General features: G+C 38.4%; 1 protein-coding gene across 1 annotated transcript in view; it reads left to right on the plus strand.

Moving 5' to 3' along the window:
* flrt1a (fibronectin leucine rich transmembrane protein 1a) overlaps positions 1–24,912 on the plus strand; it is an 85,916-nt gene that overhangs the window by 44,321 nt on the left and 16,683 nt on the right. Inside the window, exon 2 of the mRNA XM_017698249.2 lies at positions 8,309–9,089. The gene's annotated coding sequence lies outside the window, so the exon portion shown is untranslated. The remainder of the gene's footprint in view (positions 1–8,308; positions 9,090–24,912) is intronic.

A 24,912-nucleotide genomic window follows, 5' to 3' on the forward strand; every position in this document is an offset into this window, starting at 1 on the left:
CTCTGCACTGGACAATATATTTAGCACTGACCTTTATACTTAGTCTACAGTGCTCTTTTGAATAAGAAAAAAATGATTTGTACCTGCGATCCTGAGGGAGAAGCGGCCCTGAGGGAAAATGTTTGTGTGTGTGTGTGTGTGTGTGTGTGTGTTATTACAGAAGCAAATCTTATCTTAATTTAAGAATCTTATCCTACAGTATCTTGTCTCAAGTTAGGAAATCTTAAGTCGATTGAAGTTGACAATCAACTGTCATGTTTGTTACTTAGCAACCGACCATACGCGCACAGCTGAAATGTTAGTTAGCCAGACAGTTAATGTAAGCTGCCGTTGCCAATTTAAAAAAGGTCAAACAAAACTAAAGCACGATAAACCTGAAGTTAAGAATATTGTGTCAACACTTCGTGATGTTTATCACAACATCGCTGCTCCACAGTTTCAGTTTTCCAAACGCTTTAGCTGAGCACTTGTTCCTCCTAATAAGCACACACATGCTCAGCTCTGTCTCCTCATTATTCACCACCATCACTCTGATATTTTATCAGAGTTTTCATCAGCATTATTAAAGATAATAAGAGGGGATGATGGAGATCGTGTCTTCAGGGTCTGGGGTTTTAAAACGCTGTTTAAAAAACCCTCACAAGTAAAAGCACTGTTTTCAGCGTAGATAAATATAACGTCACTATGCTAGTTATAGTGAACTGTGCTGCCTGTCACTGCACAAAACAATAGAACTAGATGGTTGCAACAGAAGTCAAGACAGCTTTGCTGTTGATTTATAAAGCTTTAGGATGTTTCTGTTATATTGTTTTTATATCTGGAGTTAGCATAAGATTATGAGCTTAAGAACTGAAATATTTTCTGTCCTAAATTCAGTCCTAACTGAAGTCATGGTATATATTAAAGACGCATGAAGTGACGAGGTGTAAACCCGTCAAAGATTAAGCAAATAAGATCTATAAACATGCAGTTCTGTTTCTATGCCACATTTCTGTCAGTTCTGCTGACATGTACACACACATACACACACACACACCCTCACACACACATACACATGGTGATCCTTGAACTGGAGTGTATTCACTGGAGTGTATTCATATCAGTACGGTTTTAAAGAGCGAGGCTGTTTTTCCCTTTTCAGCACAGCCTCGTTCAAAAGAGATGCTGCACTCTGAATTGAAATGTTAATCTATAAACTGCTCATCACTTCCACATCCGCATGACTCAGAGTCCATTAGGTGGACATAGGGGTGGGAGATCAGATGATGCGCCGTTGTCTTTGTGATGAATTATGTCTCAATTTGCTGTCGTCAGCAGTTACGTAACTGAAATCTAAATGTATGTTAGGGTTTCCATTTAAGATTTAAAAATGGTAAACAAAATGAGTATATCGCTTTTATGAAGGATCCATTTAAAAACAGTTACCCCGGATGGGAGTGATTTTGAATAAGGGGGAATAAACAAACGTCATGGCTGTCTGTGTAGTGTTTATGGAAGCTAACTGGTGGGATATGGCGTCTGTGAGTCATGGCTGTACATGTCAGTATGTATATGATGGGCCCAGTAAAGATTTTAGGCAGTCCGGTTGCCACAGGCTCCCCTTCATCACTGGCTTATTTCTTGACCCATTTTAAGCTTGTGAGATGTAGACAGAAAACATGTTCTTTACTTTGGATGTCTTAGCCTCTGTAAAGGCTTAATCTCTTTTATTTTTAGAAGTTTAGTTTGCGGGTGACCTGTTAACCTGCTTAGCCTCTGTTAAACGCAGAATATATCCAGTTACAGGGAATATTAAGTGTAAATTTGTTAAAGAGAGTCAGTTCTTTGAAGTATAGTGCATTCCTGAGAGGTTTATACTCGTAATGTTCTTGTTCTTGCCATAGTTCTTGCTACATGTATCTATAAGTGCCATTTTCTGTACAGTCACATGGAAGGTGTTGGGGGGGGGGGTGTTCGAAAGGATGAATAGTCAAGTGGTGTGAGAAATAGATATGTTCTGAAGTGTTCTCCAGACTGTACATTGAAAGTGTCTGGCAGATCTCTCTCTCTCTCTCTCTCTATGATAATCTAAATCCATTTCTCCCTCGGTTTAAACACTCATGTTTTCCACTGCAGACCATAGATTTGTAGGGGGGGGATTCCAGTTTGGAATCTAATCTTGGCTTAGCCTGTGCCAGGCAGCAGGTGTATATATTATCTATTAATACAGTCAGATGTAAGTGCTTTGTGGCAGGCATCCCACAATTGATTTAAGATGGCGTGCAACTCATGGACATTCATAATTGCCAAACAATTGCCTGGAAGATTTGAAACTTAAAATGCAGGGAGTCTAGAATTGTTAACAGAAGCAGGTTTTCTATTAATAGGCACTGTGAGTCAGTGAGAACTATCTTGACTGTCTTTGATTGTTAGCTCAGAGTGTTTTAGAGCTAAATTACATGAAACCCAACTAATTTCAGACTGTTAAATACAGTCGTTTGCAAGTTTGGGTCAAATCACATGTTTAGTTGATTTTCTAAATGAAAGTAAGTAAACATATCCTTTACAGAGAATACATTTAAATGTGCATGTTTTTCTGATCATTTTAGTGCACAAATTCTTTTTATTTGCTGAGTTTAACTTTTTTTTTTCCCAAACATGCAGTATTAAATGTGTCATAACCTTTGCACAGGCCACTTTTTTTTCAGCTCAGTATGTTTAATTCTGAACATTTAAAATTAAAACATGTAGTACTGTGGTCTCTGTAGAGGATTTATGAACTTATCTTCACTTGGAAAATCAATAAAACATGTCATTGTATCAGAGGCACCCAAACTTTTGCATAGGAATGTATATACAAACATTAAAAACATAATTAAATGAACAGATCAAATATAGACTACAAATATTGTGATATAGTAGATTGATACGTTGCCAGAGTATTGATATTTTATTATTTGAGAGGTTTTTTTCAAAATGCAACATATGTCACTTCCATGGGTTTTTATAATACATATTTTGATATATACAAGATGCATACAAGGAATATCAGTGCTACATAACAATTAATGCAACCTTTAATAGCGAAATACAAATGGTTGTTGACTGTGCTATATGTCAGCTGTTAGTCTTTTAAAACAATGTTTGTAACACTTTATAAACGCACATGCATTTGAGAAAAATCTTTCTCCATTTTGGCCTTCTGTCCACACTGAAATAGTGTTTTAGATTAAAATAAAGCTCCCCCAGAGTGGGAAAGATTTGAAAGTTTTCTTGTGGTGTGGATGGAGGATAACAGACAATGCCATAACAACATTGTCACCTATATTGTCTTTGCTTACTCCTTGAAATGTCATCCCAGCTCCATAAGTGCTATGTTTCCAATACTCTATTGGAATTGAACATAGTGTATCTACACACAGCTCTATGGCACACCTGTGCATGATGCCTTTGCATTGTTACTTAGTCTAGCCATCTTTGCTAGGCTCATGTACTCAGTATAGCTGTATTCCTGCAGACAAAAACTTTGAAAACCATGTAAAAATCCTAATGAAGACAGAAACAAAATATATTCCTATAATTGTGGTAAAATAATATCTCGTCCACAAGATCATCCTTGTCACGCCTCAGGCGGACTCGGACTCTATCTCAGACTCCATCTCCCAGACTGCATCGGGAGATCACATGACTCAGGACAAGCGCCCGCGTCACTACCAACACTCGCAGGCTCCTGATTATTGATCAGACACACCTGTACAGGTTGACCTACTTTGGCACTATTTAAGACTGGTCCACAGTAGGGTTCGGTGCGAGGTATTGCCTCTCAACCATAAGAACATTCTTTTCTTATTTTTACTGACTTCGTCTTTAGTTTCACCCTTTTGTACTTTTGCTGGCGGTTTTTGGCTTTTTCCGTGTTTAGACTTGGAACTGGTTTGTGGATTATTAATTCTGTCTATCCCTGGGATATTGTTAGATTCGTATTTAACTGTCTCTCCGTGTTCGTCTCTCCCCTGTCAAATGTTCCAGTCCTGAAAATGTCTTTTTCTTTTAAGAGCAAGGCTTTAAGCCTTCTATTGTTTGGATAATGTAAGGGATAGCATCATTACCCCACACATTCAAATCAAATTCTAGGTAATTTGATTTTATATTCAGGAAGCAAATACTGCTGACAAAAGTCCATGGACTAGACTCCTAATGTTACATTACTTTGTCAACTTTTGATTCATTAATGTGAGTGTAAACTTTATTATATAAATCACAGAAACTTTTCTTAGGCATATTTAATCATTTGCAGTTAAAATAACTGTCATATTACAAAACTACTTACGTATTCTACATATAATAAATCTATGAAAATTGAAATAGAACTTATCATGACTTAAATATGATAGTTCTGTATTGTATCCCCTATTGACTGCCACCCCTAGCTTTCCTCTTAAAGAATTGATTTCCCAGTTTTCCTTAATGGGCCTTTCAGTTTCCCATTATGTAAGTGGCCTTGCACTCTTTTGCTGATATATATTGACTTTATTGATCTTGTTTGGTTTTATTAACACTGATTGAATTTGGCACTACACTTGATGTGTTTTGCCAGCATAGTGTTTTAGCTGCTAAGCTACATAAGCTATGCAGTAGCACACAATGGGCATGACAAATTGTAGGTAATATCCTGAGTTTTAGGCTCATTAACCTTTGAAGAGATTATGTATATGTGTGTTTGTGTGAATCAGAGGACAGCTCGACCTGCTGTTTAGTTGCTTTGGTACTGTCAGCACAGGCAGTAATTTATTTGTCCCAAATCTCCTTCACACACTCACCGTTACCTCATTGCCTCATGCATACGCACAAACATAAACAGGCTGCTCAGTGCAGCACTGGTCTGGTGGTCTTTATCGGCCACTTACTCGTCTGACTAACATATATTTTTGCCGTCTATACTTAAGGATTTTTTGTAAAGGACATTACTTTGAAGTGGTGATTAGGCCTGTCATGGTTATTACATAATCACCTGTTTAGCATGTGTTTGACCTAAACACAGTTATTCCAACTGATCGCAACTAGGACTGAAAGATTTGTGGACAATATCAAATTGCGATTGTAATGACATAATAATAATATTGTGTTTGCAATTTAAATTTGATTGTTTTCTTTTTTGGGCTTGAGGCTCTGTTACCATTAAATTATTTAAATTTTCTCAAGTTAAAACTCAAGATAACTGTGAATAATGTCAAATTTAATTAAAATCATAACTGTGGTGATTCAAAAAATTGCACTCTTTCAAAATGCTATTTTCATTTGAAATGATTCATTTTTCAGCTGTAATCACAAATATTAAAGCTAATCATTATAATTCATTATTATAATATTATTATAATTCATTATTCATTATAATTCATAATTCATGCATGTTTACACTGCAACAAATTGAATGTAAATGGTTCTTGTCTTGTTCTTGTTTTAAATTTGTAATCATTGACACAGCATGTTCGGCCTTTTACCATCTATACCAAAGGACTATTTATAAACAGGGCTTACCTGAGTGCTGATTAGACCTGTCGTAGTTATCATGATTGCAGTAAGACGAGCAGATCACAATTATTTAAACTGACATTTAGAAATGTTTATTTGAACTTGAGCTGTGTCTCTCATCAGTTGGGAAATAAGTATCGACATCTTCAAAGTAAGAAAGCGCTAATCAGCCAATGCGGCCGTTATAGGCTTGTATATAAATACAATTTAATTGTCTTTATAAAAAAAAGAAAAAGAAAAAAAGACCAACACACACACACACATTTTGTATTCCACTTATCCATATGGGTCATGGGGGGTGGGGGGTGGGGTCCCTAGTTCCCCCTTGTTCCTATGTCTGTTTCTTGCCCTGTGTTGTAGACATGTGTTTTCTGCCATGTGCTTGTGTTGTTGTTTTTGGTTCTTGTGCTCCACCCCTTCCCCACCTTCCCCATTAGTATGTACCTGTCTGTAGTCTCTGTCTCCTTCCTTTCCCAGGTGTTCCCCATTTGTTGTAACCTTTATCTAGCCCTTTGCTTCAGTCAGTGTTTGTCTGGTCTATTAGTCACTTGTCACTCATCCTGATGTAGTTGTTCTTTCCCTGCCTCATGTTTCGCTCACTCTGTGTGTTTCTTTGTTTAAGCCCTTTAGTTAGTTATTTTGTATTTTGATTGTTTGTTTTTGTTATTAAAGTCTGCTCGCACTTAGATCCAGCCTCTCTGAACTTTCCATACTTGACAAGCCCCAAACCAAGAGCCTTCTTGGACTCTAGGCCGATGAAAGTGTACAAGTTAAGCTTGTCGATTTGTGTCATCACAGTGAAAAAACTAAACAAAAGTTAAACGGATAAAACATATGTGTTGACATGCTTTTTATGCTGGGAAAGTAAAATCATATCTCATCTGGTCACACAGAGTGCATTTTTGTGATAAGTGTAAATGTAATCTGGCTGTGGTGCATCCACAATGCTGACAGAAAACATGTTAAGGCAAGGTGTAAACAGGCTTGTACAGACTTGCTATGATTTGCATGAAATACGTCAGTATACAAACATTTTTTTTATCATTAAACTGTTGAATGTTTTTGACTGGAGTAAATGGTTTCTGACGGGTCTCTGTACACTGCTGGAACTCAGGTGTAACAAATAATTATGTTTCATTATTTAAACATAAAAGTTTCATATCCACATCTGTTCAATGTGAACCACTATGAACGAAAGTCAAAGACTATCAATAGTCATTGAAAAGTTGGATGTACAAAAAGTCAATTGAACACTCTAGAACTTAATAAAAAAAAAGATAATCCATCTTCCCTGATCTCATTTATAACTGATAGAAGCAGATATTGACATTCAAAGTTTGACGCACTGCTTCTCTGCTGTTATGCACCATTCTGTCACTGCATCCTTGAATAAGTCATGTGTGTAGTGCAAATATGACATAGAAGTTCTTACTTTTGGCCACAAGTGCAATGTTTACAAAGGCTCTATTTTCTTTTCCTCAAAGAGTGTATACTGGAATACTGGTATAATTTAATGAATGACCCCTGTACATTAATAACAGAAGTGATCTGCGATGATTCCATGTGAAATTATTAAATTATTTGTCATTTTATATGATTTTTCAAAGTTTTAGATACCCTAAACCCCCTTTGCTACAATAACAGACTCTATTCTTCTAAGAAGAAAGATTTTGGAGTGTTTATGTGGCGGTTTGTGCCAATTTAATCAAAAAACAGTGAGGTCAGGCATGAAATGGACGAGAAGGCCTGGCACGCAATCGACATTCCAGCTGTTCCCAGAGGTGTTCAGTAGGGTTGAGGTCAGGGCTTTGTGCAGGCCACGTGAGTTCCTCTACACCAAACTCGTCATGTTTTTATGGAGCTTGCTTTGCACACAGGGGCACAGTCTTTCTTGAACAGGAAAGAGCCTTCCTCAAGCTGCTGCCACAAAGTTGGAAGTATATAATTGTCAAAAATGTGTTTGTATCCTGTACAATTAACATTACCCTTCACAGGAACTAAACCCTGAAAAACAGCCCCAGACCATTATCCCTCCTCTACCAAACGTTACTGTTGGCAGTGTTCTAGTAGGTGGCATTCTCCTGGTATTGGTCAACCCCAGATTTGTCTGCTAGATCAGACTACTAGATAGTGAAGTATGATGTATCACTTCAGAGAATGTTTTCACTGCTCCAGAGTGCAGTGGCAGTGTGCTTTACACCACTCCAGCTGATGCTTGGCAATGCACATACTGACCTTCAGCTGCTTGGCCATGGAAACCCATTTCCTGAAGCTTCTGGCACACAGTTCTTGTGCTGGTATTGCTTCCAGATACAGTTTGGAACTGTGTAGTGAGTGATGCTATGAGGCTGCGCCTACTTGCTTCTTGAAATAACATGAACAGATCTACCAGGGCAGAAATTTCACTTAAGCTGACTTATGTCAAAGGTGGCATGACAGCGCCTCATTTAATGTCAGCACGCTTAGATTGCCTAGCTATGTGCTTTGTTTTTACATCTATTGTGTAGATTGAAATTAGGAGACATTTGAATTTACTTGAAGGTTATTTTTAAAAGTGTAGACAAAAAGTCTGCATAGGTAAGATACTGGAACATTCTGTGTAATTCTAAGGGTCCACCGAGGGTCCACCCAGGACCACTTGAGGTTTTTTTCTGTATAAGCCTAATCAAAGGTATTCACACATCAAGAGGCCCAGTGCCACTGTTTCTTCTCAGCAATGACTGTTATAAGCACTTGATGTCACATTAGCTAATATGATGTTAACTCTAATAAATACCTCCATTTCTTTTCTCTGCAGAACAAGGCTTTTCTGGACTAAACAAAGATCAATGGTCTCTTCTTCTCTCAAACCATCGCTGGCAAACACAGGGGACTTCAATTGAATTACCGGGGATGTCCAAGAGCAGTCTTTTTTCTCTACAAAACTAGAACAAACGGCATCGTAAGGAAAAGCTACAACACACCAGGGATGGTAGGAAGTTGTTGCAGGCGGTGAGGGGAAAGGCTTGAAGGAAGTGCACTGCATTTTTGATGCAACATGATTACAAATAACACAATTCATCTGTCTGTGGGGTTTTGAATGTTAAGGCTATGCTGAATGCTGAATGAGAAAGCAGCGGCTGCCATCAGATCAAAGGTGATATTGGAGAGGCTTGACTTGGAGTCAGCAGCGTTGTGGACGTCACGTGGGAACTGGCCTTTTGTTGTTCCCGTAAGAACAAATACAGATGACTCTAAAATCATATTGTTTTTTCACAGAAGCAGCTTGCAGATGGATTATGTTGATAAAATGAATCGGACCTTCGTAATCCTATATCGTCTTTGCTTGGTTTGCCACTTCCTGATGACATCTCATTCTCCTGAACTTCAGTCTAGTGTTCTTTTGGAATAAAAACACCCAAACACCCTGAAAACTCCTTCAGACCCTGGGAAAACTAATGACTACAGAACCCCAAATGTGGAGGAAAACTATCTACAGCTTGGATAGTGATCTCTTATTTCAGTGAAGTGGACTGCAGCATCCCTTGGTCTGCTCCAGGATTGTCCTTGAAGGCCTTACATCTCTACTTGTGTCAAAGGTAAATGCCCTCAATTTTATGTGTGTATGTGTGAGTCTGGCTTACCTTGATCCATCAATGGATCTAATGTTCTATCCAAACTGCCAGAGGCAGTGTTTTTTGTGCCCATTTGATTTTCAAGTGTGCATGTTTCACATGGTCTTAAACATACTGTGGATTGACTGCAGTGCTTATTAACTGGTTGGAAGGAGTAAATGTTCACAAATTAGCACAAGTGAGTGATAAGAATGACAGAGCATCATTAAGTGGAAGATTCTTCTGACCAGACAATAATTGGCAAATAAAACAGGGAAGAGTCTTTTTAACTCCCAGGCTTTGTTTCAGCCAATATCCCTGAAGCATCTTATCAAATAATTACAATGATCGAGTGAGTCACTAACTGTCAGCTGCAGTTGTTGATTGGCATGAAAGTGTTTGATACACAGTAGTGAATGCAGAGGGTTTAGAGTGATTGCACACAAAAGTAAAAGACTGAGTTCAGATAGAATATTAGTGATCAACATGATATTTAGCACTATGTAATAGCCTGTGTACTGTATCCCTAAACTCTAATACAATAACTCATATTCAACTAAGTATTGGGGTTTATTAAACAGTTGGGACGTAGTCATAGTATAAGCACATTCTGTATATCATTAGTGTATATAATGACTTTTTTGTGGCTTGTTTTATTTTGTACAGCATCTGAAAGCACCAGCTGCCCTTTGCATTTTGTTTCATGACAGTCAGAGCGATACAGATGGTCCAAGATTACTTGGGATAAAATTTGAATAAATTTTGTTATACAAAGTTTATCAAAGTTCAGAATATTTTCTTTCTTTTATAATAAGCGTTGCCATTTATTTCATGCCAGGGCCCACAAGTGGATTTGCTGTTCAGTAAAACATGATGCTTTTGGTTGCCTGAATATGTCCTATAAAATAAAAACAGGCATACCATAAGCTACCATACCATAAGCCATCCATATATGACATACAGCATATCTTGATAGCAGCCAACCCTGTCTTTGCAGAACTGGAGCTAGCACAGGGGTGTGTTTAGGGTTTGGCTATTGGGCTGTAGCCTCTGGTCTATTTTTACTGCCAAAATATTTAATATGAATATGAATTATGGGCTCACACAACCTCTGAATCTTTTGTGGTAAATGTATCCCTTCCTAAGCTGCTAGACTTTTGAGACCCATTGTATGGGAGTGAAGCAACACATTTAATCCTTTATAGGAGTATTGTGATTTATTCCCACTCATGCTGATTATTTTCTTTATCAAGTGTTCCATAGTTTACCATAGCTTTGGATGGTGGGCTACTGTATAATTTTCTGACATGGTTTAGTTGAGTACCCAATTTTATCAGTCAGCATTATTCACAGTACACCAGTTGCTATGGTCAAAATAAATGAAACTCACAGTGCCCCCCTTTTTTCATTGAAAAGAACATTGGATCTTGACTGCTGAACTAAAAATATCCATGGTTTTCATTTCAGAAATCTCGTCACCCTATGTTACACAGCTCCAAGGATGTGCTGTTTATGATGTAGTTGAGAAGGCTGAGATCAGTAGCTAGGCTAGCTTCTCTAGCTGATGTTAGCAAAGGCTAGAAACCAGGCCAGTGAATACATATTTTTCTAATAAATAACATGTCAGCACCTAATCCACTGAGGAGGAAATACATTATGTAGAAGACAGCGAGTCCTCATCAGCATCCAATCTGACTCTTGTTAGCCCTGTTAGCTCACCTGAAGAGGTATCCTCCATTACTCATCCAACACAAAAACCTACTAATTTCCCCTGGCAATGTTCAAAGAAAAAGTATCTTGCTGTATTGTTTGTGCAACAGCAGTACAGTCATCTAAAAGGTAAGCTTAGGTATATGCAATACTGTATTCAGACATTTTTTCTTAGTTTTTTTGTTGTTTTCCTTTCCTGCAGTTATCGTTGTGTATCGATGTGGATATCCATGATAATTGAATATCAAAATCAATCAGAATGCATGTACGATTTAGGTGCAAGTCAGTATAAAGGATTACACAGTGAGCAGTCCATCTACATGACCATAGAGTTGAGTGTGAGGCATCTAACATTTCATTTGTAATGCAGGATCAACTCTGCATCCAAGCGGGCAGCTGTCCGTAGTTGTTCATTACAACATGATGTGATTGAATAGCATGAAAAAGAATAGGACAGAGGTGCGCATGTTCCAGGGTGATGCAGAATGAGACCCAGTGTCTTGCAATCCGATTACTGCTGTTTGTTTGGCCAGTGGGAACAGGGACATTGGCAGATTGTTGTTTTTTTTTTTTTTTTGGTGCGGGTGAAGGTTTTCATCAGCTGAAAGAGAAAAGGACAGAAAAAGAAAAGGATTAAAGGAGAGGCGTGGAAGATGAGGGAGAGAAAGAAAGAAAGAAAAAGAGGGAGAAAAAAGGGGGATGAGAAAAGGAGAGCGGCTGATGTGGCTCTCTCAAGCAGAATGGGTTGCAGAAAAGAAGGGAGAGGCAGCAAAGAAAAAGACAGATGAAATGAAGGAATCAAAGGCAAACGAATTGGGAGGAGGAGGAGATGAAAGGGGGTTTATGGACAGGAAGAAGAGCTAGATTATGAAATGCTGGGGAGAGACAGTGTTTGTGTGTGTGTGTGTGTGTGTGTGTGTATGTGTGTGTGTGTGTGTGTGTGTGTGTGTGTGTGTGTGTGTGTGTGTGTGTGTGTGTGTGTGTGTGTGTGTGTGTGTGTGTGAAAGAGGGAAGACAGACAGTGAAGGAAAAAAAAAGACCGAGGTTGGGAAAAAAGGCATGATGAAACAGAAGGGCTTGCATGAGAGCGGCAGAGAGAAATTGCGACTCAATCAGCTGCCTTGTTTCTTATTCAGAGCACGTTCAGATATGGAGTATAACGGAGGAGAGAGAAGGGAGAGAGAGAGAGAGGGAGAGATGGAGGGAGAAAAAGAGATAGAGGTTGTTCAATTTGGATTTAAAAACCCTGCCATCTTTTTTTTTATCTAAGCGAAAATGATGGATTGAATACAAATGAAATATTCAGACATGCTAAGTATCCACCTAGCCTAGGACAGACCTGCAGCTTGAAAGGCAACACCCTCATGTCTAAATCTCTCAGTTTGCAGCCCTGCACATGCATGTGCTACAAACGCTGAGGATTCAACCCATCATTTGACAGAACCGAAAACAAGAGAGCTACCTTTGTGAACAATCAATGCAAGACTGAATACTAAAGGGGAGTCGGCAAAGGACTGAAGCTTGCATCAGTGCAGCCATTTTAGCTAAAGCCGACACAGTGTCTCAGTCAAAAAAAAGCTTTAAGACTAGCAGATTGGCACAAACACATTTGAAAGCTAGAACACACTGCTATGAATAAAGCCATCAGACTTTCACGGAACTGCACTGCATAAAAACCACAGGCTCATTAAAACGCCCTAGCACAGCATGCTACTGAAACACAGGAGACCATGCAAGAACACTAAAGCACAGTATACAGTGTTTCCAACAAATTTTAAACGTACTTTGCTGCTGACGCAGAGGAACAGCTCTAAAACATAAAGCAACTCAGTTCACAATAATAACAATATACACACCAACCATCCACTTCAGTAAGCACACTCTGTTCGTTCTGTCAGCTCAATTTACCCTATAGGTGCAGTTTGTAGTTCTACAATTACAGACTATCGTCCATGTGTTTCTCTGCATACTTTCTTTTTAACCCTGTTCTTCAATGGTCGGGACCCCCACAGTGTTGGGAGGTGGATCATTCTCAGCAATACAGTAACACTGATGTGGTGTTAGTGTTGGTAGTGTGTTAGTGTGTATTGTGCTGGTGCGAGTGAATGAGGCACAGCAGTGCTGCTGGAGTTTTTAAATGCTGTGTTCACTCACTGGCCACTTAGATGCACCTGCATTTTGGTCCACCCTGTACATGTAAAGTCAGAGACGACAGCTCATCTCTTGCTGTACAATATGAGCTAATCATCCTCTAGTCCTTCATTGGTGGTCACAGGATGCTGCCCACTGGATGCTGTTGGCTGGATATTTTTGGTTGGTGGACTATTCTCAGTCCAGCAGTGACATTGAGGTGTTTAAAACTCCAGCAGCACTGCTGTGTCTGATCCACTCAGAACAGCACAACACACACTAACACACAACCACCATGTCAGTGTTACTGCAGTGCTGAGAATGATCCACCACCCAAACAGTACCTGCTTTGTGAGGGTCCATGGGGTCCTGACCACTGAAGAACAGGGTAAAAAGGACTTACAAAGTATGCAGAGAAACAGATGGACTACAGTCGGCTGATGTCGGCTCACCCTTTGCAGCTATAACAGCTTCAGCTCTTCTGGGAAGGCTTTCCACAAGGTTTAGGAGTGTGTTTATGGGAATTTTTGACCATTGTCTGAGAAGCGCATTTGTGAGGTCAGACACAGATTTTGGATGAGAAGGCTTGGCTCACAGTCTTCGCTCTAATTCATCCCAAAGGTGTTCTATCGGGTAGAGGTCAGGAAACTGTGCAGGCCATCCATGTCTTTATGGACCTTGTTTTGTGCACTGGTACACAGTCATGTTGGAACAGGAAGGGGCCATCCCCAAACTGTTACCACAAAGTTAGAAGCATGAAATTGTCCAAAATATCTCGGTCTGCTGAAGCATTAAGAGTTCCTTTCACTGGATCTAAGGGGCTAAGCCCAGCTCCTGAAAAACATCCTCACACCATAATGCCCCCTCCACCAAAGTTTATGCTTGGCACTGATTCGTCACTCCAGAGAACACATCTCCACTGCTCTAGAGTCCAGTGGCGACGCTTTACACCACTGCATTCGACCCTTTGCATTGCGCTTGGTGATGTAAGGCTTGGTTGCGTTGGAAGCTCATTCCATAAAGCTCTCTATGCACTGTTCTTGAGCTAATGTTCTTGAACTTGGAACATTAGAACATATAAAAATCACAGAAGCAAGGGTTTGTTTTATGTGGTTTAGTTGGCAGTTGGCTGTGAAATTTCATGCTAATGATAACACTCATGATATTGTATATTCGCTTAAGACAGCAAGACAGGTGGTTATGGTAAATAAAATAATAAAAAAGGAGTGTTGTAACATTTGCTACTCTTTTCTGGAGTAAAGGCAGTAAATAGAAAAGTGACTCCTATTTCTATCACACTGTCACACCTCAGTTACACTAAAAGTTACACTAAAAGTTACACTTTTTTATCCCATGCGGTGGTCATAAACATAGACATACAGATGTCCTGTGGTAATTTGGCTTTACCCCACCTACTCATCCCTGTCTGAAAAGTTCTTTACGTACATGCTTTTGAATCTGTTTGTAAACAAGCATGGTATACTTTAGCTCCTATTTAACTCCTAAGGGCCTAGCTAATGCTGGCTAGAAAGTTTTTTGCTATGTTGCTAATGTTGTGAAGTTAAAATAAAAGTATGTGTAAAAAATATTAAAATCCTAACTACCATTAAAGTTCTTGCTCTTATTCACTGAAATGTCCAACTGAATGCTTTACTAAGGGAATCTATTTGAAAGCAGCATGTCCAAAAACCCAATTTCATATATTATGTCAAAATATGTAAAAGAAATAACATGGAGGCATTAAGTTAATTTGGTTTCTACATTGGAGACATATTATTGAGAAAAAAATGAAGCTGAAATGTGGAGCCCTGGGAACCTAAAGTTGTTTCCAAGAAAAATTTACTTAGGGAACACAGGGCCCTGGAAACATACAGCTGTCTCTTAGACATTTAATTGAGCAAATAAAGAGCCCAGGGAACATAACAGTGATGGGCATTCTGGCTCTTCTCAGTGAGTCAGATCAGTTTGTTCAGCTCACAAATAAGAGCCAGCTCTTTCAGCTCCCAAACAGCTCTTCATTCAGGAGCATTAACAGGGTTTTTTTTTGGGAACAAAACTAACTAGTTAGCGATATTATATATAATTAAATTTTTTATAAAAAACTTTCTCACTCTTAAAAAAGATGGATCTTCAAGGGTTCTTGAAAAGGAATTGGTTCTATAAAGGACCATGAACACTCAAAGTATCTTCTTTGCATCATGAAAAGGGTTCTTAAGAATGTGCTGTAAATGGTTCTATATAGAATCTTTTTGAAAAGGTTCTATATAGCACCAAAAGGTGATTCTTTGAGTGTTCATGGTTCTTCATAGAACCATTTTCTTTAACTAATTAACTAATTGAGCCCTTCCAATGAAAAACAGTACATGGGTCATTAAAAAAAATCATATAAGCATGGGATGGCATTGTTTGATATTCTGTATTTAAAGCAAAGAGGTCACTAAAATGTATACAAAGCATAACTTGGCTTTTCTAATGTAAAAGATTCTATAATATATTGTAGAAAACAAAATAACCAAAAAATAACCCAGAAAAGGGTGGAATGGTTAATATATGGTCTTTCACTAGAAGGCTCAGTTAACAAAAAATACATTATGTTTGTTATTTTAAAAAAGTGATGATGTTATGTTGATTAGAAGTTTCACAGAATTTATTTCATGAGGTTAGGGTCACCAGATGGACAAAATGCAGGCAAATCCACTAACCAGTCTTCAAGAAACAGATGAAAAAAAGAAAGAAAAAAACAACAGAAACAGAAGAACTAATGAAACACATTTGGAAACATAGCTAACAATTATGTGAAATCCACCAAGAATAAAACCAGAGACAAATTAACACAGCAAGCAGCAGGTTTTGGGGATAATGAGGCAATTAGCTTCAACTAGTTGTTTTCTTGCCTCTAAAGTAAGAGCTGTTCCTTAAATAATCAAATAAAAACCACTTTAGCTTTAGCTTCATGATAATTTGTTCAACATGAAATTTAAGATAAATTCTACTGGTCTACCCAGATCAGAGAAATAAGATGTCATGATTAATAGTGTCAAAGGCTTTTGATCTACAGCCCCAATTCCAATGAAGTTGGGACGTTGTGTAAAACATAAATAAAAACAGAATACGGTGATTTGCAAATCAACCTTTTCAACCTACATTCAATTAAATACACTACAAAGACAAGATATTTAATGCTCAAACAGATAAACCTTATTGTTTTTTGCAAATATTCACTCATTTTGAATTTGATGCCTGCGACACGTTCCAAAGAAGTTGGGACAGGGGCAACAAAAGACTGGGAAAGTTGAGGAATGCACAAAAAACACCTGTTTGGAACATTCCACAGGTGAACAGGTTAATTGGAAACAGGTGAGTGTCATGACTGGGTATAAAGGGAGCATCCCTGAAAGGCTCAGTCATTCACAAGCAAGGATGGGGTGAGGTTCACCACTTTGTGAACAACGGCGTGAGCAAATAGTCCAGCAGTTTAAGAACGTTCTCAATGTGCAATTGCAACGAATGTAGGGATTTCATCATCTACAATCCATAATCAAAAGATTCAGAGAATCTGGAGAAATCTCTGCAAGCAAGCGGCAAGGCAGAAAACCAACATTGAATACCATAATCCCCCCTCCACCAAACTTTACACTTGACACAATGCAGTCAGACAAGTACCGTTCTCCTGACAACTGCCAAACCCAGACTCATCCATCGGATTGCCAGATGGAGAAGTGTGAATTGTCACTCCAGAGAACACGTCTCCACTGCTGTAGAGTCCAATGGCGGCGCTTTACACCACTGCTTTTGACGCTTTGCATCACGCATGGTGATGTAAGGATTGGATGCAGCTTTGCCTTGGAAACTCATTCCATGAAGCTCTCTATGCATTGTTCTGATCTGAAGGCCACATGAAGATTGGAGGTCTGTAGCGATTGACACTGCATAATGTTGGTGACCTCAGCACAGTATGTGCCTCAGCATCCGCTAACCCTTTGTAATCTTTTTACAAGTCCTACTACTTTGTGGCTGAGTTGCTGTCATTCCCAATCACTTCCACTTTGTTATAATACCACTGACAATTTACTGTGGAATATTTAGTAATGAGGAAATTTCACAACTGGACTTGCACAGATGGCATCCTATCATGGTACCATGCTGGAATTCACTGAGCTCCTGAAAGCGACCCATTCTTTCACAAATGTTTGTATAAGCAGTCTGCATGCCTGTTTGCTTGGTTTTATACACATGTGGCCATGGAAGTGATTGGAAGACCTGAATTCAATGATTTGGATGGGTGAGGGAATACATTTGGAAATATAGTGTATATAGCGTAGCATCACATGATTTATTTGCAGTTTTTTTGGAACATGCTGATTACACCTTTAATGGATGTTCTCTGCCTTTTAATTTCTACTCTGGTGAAGATGAAGGCACAAGTCGGCTGAGTTGAAGTGTGGAAAAATAAATGTATCCTTTTGGGAGTTGCAACACAACAGCATTGTTCTGATGAATCACAGACTGACTTTTTGGAGGGGATGGGAAAAAATAACAAGGAAAGGGATGGAGGGGAAATTACAGTTAGTTGAAGGGAAAAAGAAAGCATGACTGAATCACACAGCTTAAAAAAAACATTTCCTAGTACAAATAGCGTTTCTTATCATAAAAATATGGCATGTTAAAGAACTGTCAATGGCACTTTAAGCCTGGAGACTGCCTTGAGCTTTGAAGCCAAAGTTGTTTGAAAGAAAGACTAAAGGGACATGATTAAGAAATGAATGCAGAGGGAGGGAAGGACGGAGAAAAGACAAAGTCAGAGAAGGGGGAAGAATGAGCAAGACGTGTATAATTTGCCCAAATGTGAAATTTGCATGGCTGCTGCATGACTGTCGGCGTCGCTCCACTTAGCGACAGTGACAGATTAATCACACTCCTCTCTGAGGCTGATGCAGTGTTTGAGGACACTGCGGTTACACACTGCCAGTGGAAACCATGCACCAGCGAGCGTTTAGAGTAATTGCATGTGCAATAGAGAACTCTTATGATTATGTTTAAACTTAAACACAGACACACTAATAACATTGATATGTAATACAATAATAACCCTTTCTCATTTGTGAATTCAGCTACTGCGGTTGTTGGAGTGACGGAGCTCCTTCCGGTACCTTTGTGAAGAGCTGGAGTGGCATTTGAGATCCAGTACTAATCATACACCTGACCTCACTCATGCTTTTGTGACTAAATGAAGTCAGATCCTCACAGCAATGTTCCATCTACTGTTATGCCTTCCCAGAACAGTAGAGGCTGTTGCTGCAACGTCTACAGAAACCTTGGATGAGCAGATATCTACAAACCTTTGGACATACAGTCGTATGCAGTCTGTAACTCCCAGTCAAATTAGTGGAAATCAGTTAATCCACCCAAATAAATCCTACTCTGTGGTAGTCCTGACCATTGAAGAAAAGGGTAAAAGGGCGCTAGTAAAGTATGCAGAGAATGGACTACAGTCTATAATTGTGGAACTACATACATAGTGCACCTATATTGTAAATGGATCTAATAGAATGAACAAAGAGTGCAAATACAAGGAGGTGTACTAACTGAATCGACCAGTAGGTATATATATATATATTGTTTATAGGATAAATAGAAACCATGATAACATGAAAGAGAGACACTTAACAGATTTCCCATAATATTGCATCATTCTTATCAGAATGGATCCCTTCAGACAGTCTACCAGTGATATCACACGGTCGTGCATTTAAATGCCTGAAAAAAATACAGAAGGAATGAATCCTTGGAAAATGCGTGGCCCATTACTTATTCATTTATTCGTGTTTTAATATTCTCTCTGTTTTTTTTTCTTTCCTTTCCTCACAGGGCAGCGAGCCTTCTTTGCTCGGTTGCTTGCCATTTTGCCATGGGTGAGAGTCGGCTGCTCGGTCGTTAATGCTTTGAGGATTTATATTTAATCTGTGTTTCTGTGGGGAAAAGACATTGAGCCAAATGAATTCTGTGGCAACAGGTTTTGATTGTGGAACAGACTCCTTTAGTGGCCAACAGGGATTTGCCTAGTAAACGTCATTGCTGGAGAGGCGGGCGGAGGGAGGGTGGAACAAGAGAAAGCGGGCAATTGAGAAAGAGAGAGCAACAGATCTTAGATCTTAATCAGTCAGTAAAGTGTGGAGATTTTTCCGATCTTGGTCGGTCAGTGGAGTGGAGCTGGAAAGCTGTTGATGTAGAGGATGAATGTGGCTATGATTGGCATTGGCTTTTGCTGCTAAAAGCAAAGTTCTCAATAAATAAGACAGATCTCTGTATGTCATATTATCAGGGTACCAGTATTAAAAGGCCTGGATCTAAAGTAAGGCTAATCCCCCAAATCTGTTTAATCTGTTTTTGAACACCCTTCCAAAAGAGTTTTGGGCAATTTCAAAATATATGTGTGAAGTCAACCATCAGTCCACAATCCTTCCAACAAGAACTGATGTATTGCTGGATTTTGAAGAAATCGATGAAGTGTCAAAATACCACATTTTCCTATCAAATTCCCCCATGTTGGGCTGTTTATCTCCTGCTTTGAATGTTTCCTCCCATTTTTCAGCTGTTGTTTTAAAATTTGCTTCCAACTCCCATTTTTCGTTGTCCTTCATATTGTTATCATGAGATTCAGGTTGTAGTGGTTTGTACTTTTTTGACCCAACTTTTGTTTTTTGTCTCTTCCTCTGTAAATGACATTAACAGCCCCTCTTGTTTGGATGGTTGGTTTTGTTGTAACGCGGAGCGATGTTGAGGCAGACGCATGTGCGGAGACAAGTGAGATTTATTATGGGCAAATCCAAAATCAGGGTCAAGACAGTCCAAGTTCAGGTAGCCAACACAAAGAGCAGGAGGGACAGACATGACAAGGAACACAGAAGTCCAAACACTTAACAAAAACTCTTCAGATAATACATATACTACGCACACAACCCTTACATCAAACAGCACATACAAACACGATCAAACACCACAAAGACCAGCAAAAACTAAGGGCAAACACGAGGCTTATAAAACACAGGGATAATGAGGGACAGACTGAAAACAGGTGGCGACAATCAGGGGTGGAGTCACGAAACAAGGGGCTGGACTAAGAACCAAAACAAAGCACGTGGATGAAAAAGTAAACAGCACATGGACAGGACTGGGAGGGGCCAATCATGACATTTGTCTATACACTTAAAAATATGGTTAATAATAAAGGGAATGCTTTTCTTTAGAACAATAAGTTTTGTGTAGAATCATTTCATGCTTAAATGGTTCTTTGCATGGTGAAATTGTTCTTCAGATTGATGGAGAATGTATTGTATATAGTTCTGTATAGAATCTTCCTCAAAAATTACAAGTACAGTATAACCATTGTTAGCCATATTGTCACGTATTCATTAACCCTTTTGTGTCAGACTTATCTCACCCCAGTCCTAGAGGAATACTATTTCTATGAGATTTCGTAAGTTAAAAGATGCCAGTCTTTTCTCCTAACTGGAATTTAGGAGGAAGAATTCAGAAATAAGTAACCCTTCATTAATATAACATTAAGATCTACTTTGAGATTTTTCTCTGGGTATAGCTATAAATCAAGTGGCTAAAATGGCTTGATTTTAGGGTTGATTTTAATAGTTGCAAATGATGAACAAAAAAGACAAGTACATCATTAATTGCAATTGCACAAAATCAAAATTCTCTCACTTCCCATGAAGTGAGTTAGAGTCAGATGTTAGCTAGTCCAGTTTGCTGTTGCATGAGCAAACATCACAGTGTACTGAGTTAATCAGTTAAGGGAGGAAAGAGAGTGGAAGGAGCATGAAGACTGTCCGGCTTTTCATGCACACTGCCTAGGTCATCCAGCTGCTTTAGGCTATGTTGTGGTCTCTGGCCTTGTCCTCGCTACAAGCCAAGAGGCTCTGCAGCTTCTCAGCTAAGATAGATAATGTGAATGGCCTCTAATATTTACCAAATTCCAGCAGAGTCTGGTGGTCATAGAGGAAATCGAATGTAAGAAATGCTAGTATGAGACAAATTACTTGGGAAATTTGGATGTAAAATAACATTCAGTAGCGTTTTTGCTCACATGCACTCATCTTAATCTCATTAAGGTTAGAAAGCTATATTGTTGATTTCTGTTTGCCCAATAAAGATTTACTGCAGTTTTTAAATATGGTTCTTATTAAAAGTGAAGGGACATCCCAGAATCACACACTGTTATTAATCTGAAAAAACAGGTTTAATTAAGCATCCAAAATGTTTGGCCATACCACCCACTACTACTACTAGAGATGTGCAAATATGTAATTTCTGGGCTGTGACAATAAGCGATAATATGCCTTCTTGGTTCTGATACTTTTACGTATAATTGAAATTTTTTAATTTTTTTTTTACATTTTCTTTCACTTGTGGGCAGTGGTATTATTCTCTGTGCTATCTCTAAGTGAAAATGAAAATGCCCAGCCCTAGTGGCTGCATATGCATCAACAATTGCATGAGCTATAAGTAAAATATTAAATTACATTCTAAATGATCTGCCACATTTTAAATATTGTTTGCCTAAGCTTTGTGAGATCATAAGCTCAATCCCTGGTGATAATAATAAAAATAAACTTTATTTGCACAACACACATCATCGTTGTGGAGCATATTCAGTTAGACAGTCTGATATATAAAAGATGCTAGACCCTTAATGGCTTAAAAAACAAATAAAACCTTCAACTGTAGTCTGTATTGTATTGAAGTGCTGCTGTTCATTCCTTTGTGTTTTTTGAGAAATTTTGGTGCATTCTGTGCGAGCTGTAGTTTATCTATACTCTCATGAGTCAGCTTTTCAGTATCATGCAGTGTGAGGTAAGGTCTGACCTTAGCAGTGATTTTAAGATGAAAAAATTAGGTTTTGCACTTCAGATTTAACTTCCTAGTTCATCAATAATTTTTGCTTTGTGTGTGTGTAGATCCCATAAGTAGCACTTCAGTTTTGTCCTCATTAACATTCGAGAACTTGCTGTGCACCCCCCCCTTTGTTTAAAATAGTTTCCACTGTTTTGGAAAGGCTTTCAACACAATTTCCATCGGTGTCTGTAGGAATTTGTAATCCTTCAGTTAACCCCTTAAAATCCAAGGCCTATTACATACTAAGTCTCATTGTTCAGGGACAAAGTCTCATTGTACAGGGGCTTCAGTGCTAACTGACTAAGATCTTCTGAGGTTATAGAAGTGTGTAAGAAAATTTTGGCCATTTGTGAGGTCAGGCACTGATGTTGAACAAAGAAGCATGGGTCGCAATCAATGTTCATTTTATATGCTGCATGCTTGATGCTTTGATGGGCCTATTCTGTAACTTGACATGGTCTACCATTTTGTGGCTGAGGTGTTGCTGCTCCAAGACTCCAAGACACTTCCATTTCACAATAATAGCACTTACAGTTGTCTAGCAGGGCAGGAATTTCACAAACTGTTTATGGCAAAGGTAGCATTTGACATTCACTGAGCTCTTCATTATGACTGGCTCTACTGCCAGTGTTAGTCTCTAAAGATGGTATGGCTATGTGCTTGGTTTTAGCAGTGAGTGTGGCTGAAACACCTGAACTCAGTAATTAAGAAGTGTGTCTATATGCTTTTGCCCAAATAGTGTATTTTGTGATATGCAACGATGTTTTCACATAATGTGATTATATTTATGCCATATCACCCAAGATTAGTTGTCAGTCATTTGTTAAAGTCGTAACTGACTTGCTTCTGTGTGAAATTAGGCGAGTTGGTTTCCACAAGAAGCGTTACAGCAAGAAGCCCCTTCTGATCTCCTATGTGAAATTTTAATGTGTCTGAGCTCTTTCTACATACTCTTTTCTCAACAAAACTTGGAACTACATGCTCTTGATCTGCTGGCTTTTATTGGAAGTAAGAGCGAGAATTTGACATTTTGAAACACACAAATCTGGAACATTCATGGACAAGAATATATTAAATTAACATTTTCACACTATCACATATTTACCACTGACAGTGCTTACTACTGAAAGGCCACATCGTTTAGTCCCAACTGCCAGTCTAGCTCTCCTCACAGTCGCCAAAATGTGCATGTGTGCTTTTGTTTTATTTATTGCAATTTGCACAAGTGTGGACAACAGTTGCAAAGAGTAATTATGCAGGCACAAGCATTAGCTGGCAAGATGTTTGGCTGCAAATACAAGGAAAAGCTAAATTAGACCACCTGTAAAACCTCCCTGTTTAGCATTATAGTGTTAGTTCATTCCATGTGTTCAGGCAAAATTGTATTTCTGACAGTTATGCCAGTGATTTATTGACTGTAAATCTCTTGAGGTCTGTAAATCTTGGATGAAAACCAAGTAAGCTCATCAGATGAAAGGTGAAGCTGTAGGGAATAGAGGTGTAACAATTTACAAAATTCATTCAATAATTTTTTTTGGAAAAGTAGACATAAGAAGTGCCTGAAAATTTGCCTTGTGTGAAAACCCTATAATATATAATATAGTAGTACGATAGTAATGTTTTGACATTTGTATGATATTCTAGTAACTTATAATACTTACCAAGTTTCCTGTAGTAAACAATTAGTAGTATAACAATTTACAAGAACTAAAGCAGTTATCTTAGAAGTTAGATTGATCGTTTTCATAAGGTTGTTTTATTGTTAATACTGTATGTTATTCTGTCTATTTGTAGTTTTTAATCAGTCAATAGTATACAGTCATTTGACAAAATAAGGAAAAACAGTTTGGTCAGCACAAGCTGGCAGAACAACTTCAGACACAAAGTGTCTTGGCATAGATTCTACAAGTCTCTCAAAGTGTAGTAGAGCACCATTGTTCAAAAAGATACTCTCTTGGTGTTTTGATGATGGTGTTAAAGAGTGCTAACACACTGGTCCAAGATCTCCCATAGATGTTCAGTTGGGTTGAGATCTGGTAACTGCAAAGGTCATAGCTTATGATTTACATCAGTTCATTATTCATTATAAACCATTCAGTGACCCCTTGTGCCCTGTGGATAGGGACAATATCTTCCTGGAAAAGACCACTCCCATCAGAATAGAGTGTTTCATCATAAGATATTGAGTTTAAAGAACTTTGCATTTGTATTGATTTGTGGTAACAAGTGGATCCCAGTCATGCCCGAAAATGTCTTCAGGAGATAACACTCTCTTGGTCCACATGCACTTGGCCACTTATGGAGAATATGGCGAAGATGACTAATCTGACCATATGGCTTTTCTCCACATCTCTATGGATCAGTGTCCATGGTTTTTGCACCACTGAACGTATTTGTAATGAGGGGTTTAAGCACTGAAACTCTACAAAAATATCCCTCTCTATGTAGCTGTGGATGCACTGTTCATGCTTACTGTCTGATCATGTTGATTGACTAATGTACACATATCATGCTGATAGTCCATATATGTGTATGATGTATGTGCTTTCCCATTGCATATTCATTGTGCGGTAAAGAGTTTAACCTCTTAAAAGGCAAGGGCCCACTAGTGTTTTATTGCACACTTCTATAACCTAAGAATAACTCAGCCAGTTTGCATTGAAGTCCATGTAGTTGCTGAATAATAAGCCTTAATATGTAATAAACCTGAGATTTTAAGGGATTTAACATTTTAGAACACCTCACGTAATATAAGTACTATTAAAATTAGTAATTTATTGCTCCAGTCTGTTCAGAAATGCTCACATGTGTAGAATCATTATGTCTCAAACAATACACTAAATGAATTACACTAAACAATTTTAGAAAAACAATGTTTAAACCTTTCTTAATATTTTGGATATATTTTACACATTTTACTCTGTCAGGCAGGTTTTGCCTAAATAATAATTTGACAGTTTTCTTTTCCGAATGATTGTTAAAAACACATATTAATGTTCATTACTGTGCATTCTGGCTTCTATGGCAATAGAAGTGCTCCAAAACTACTGGGGAAAAAAGC

Source organism: Pygocentrus nattereri, chromosome 23 (genome assembly GCF_015220715.1).
Source record: "Pygocentrus nattereri isolate fPygNat1 chromosome 23, fPygNat1.pri, whole genome shotgun sequence".
NCBI classification, from domain to species: domain Eukaryota; kingdom Metazoa; phylum Chordata; class Actinopteri; order Characiformes; family Serrasalmidae; genus Pygocentrus; species Pygocentrus nattereri.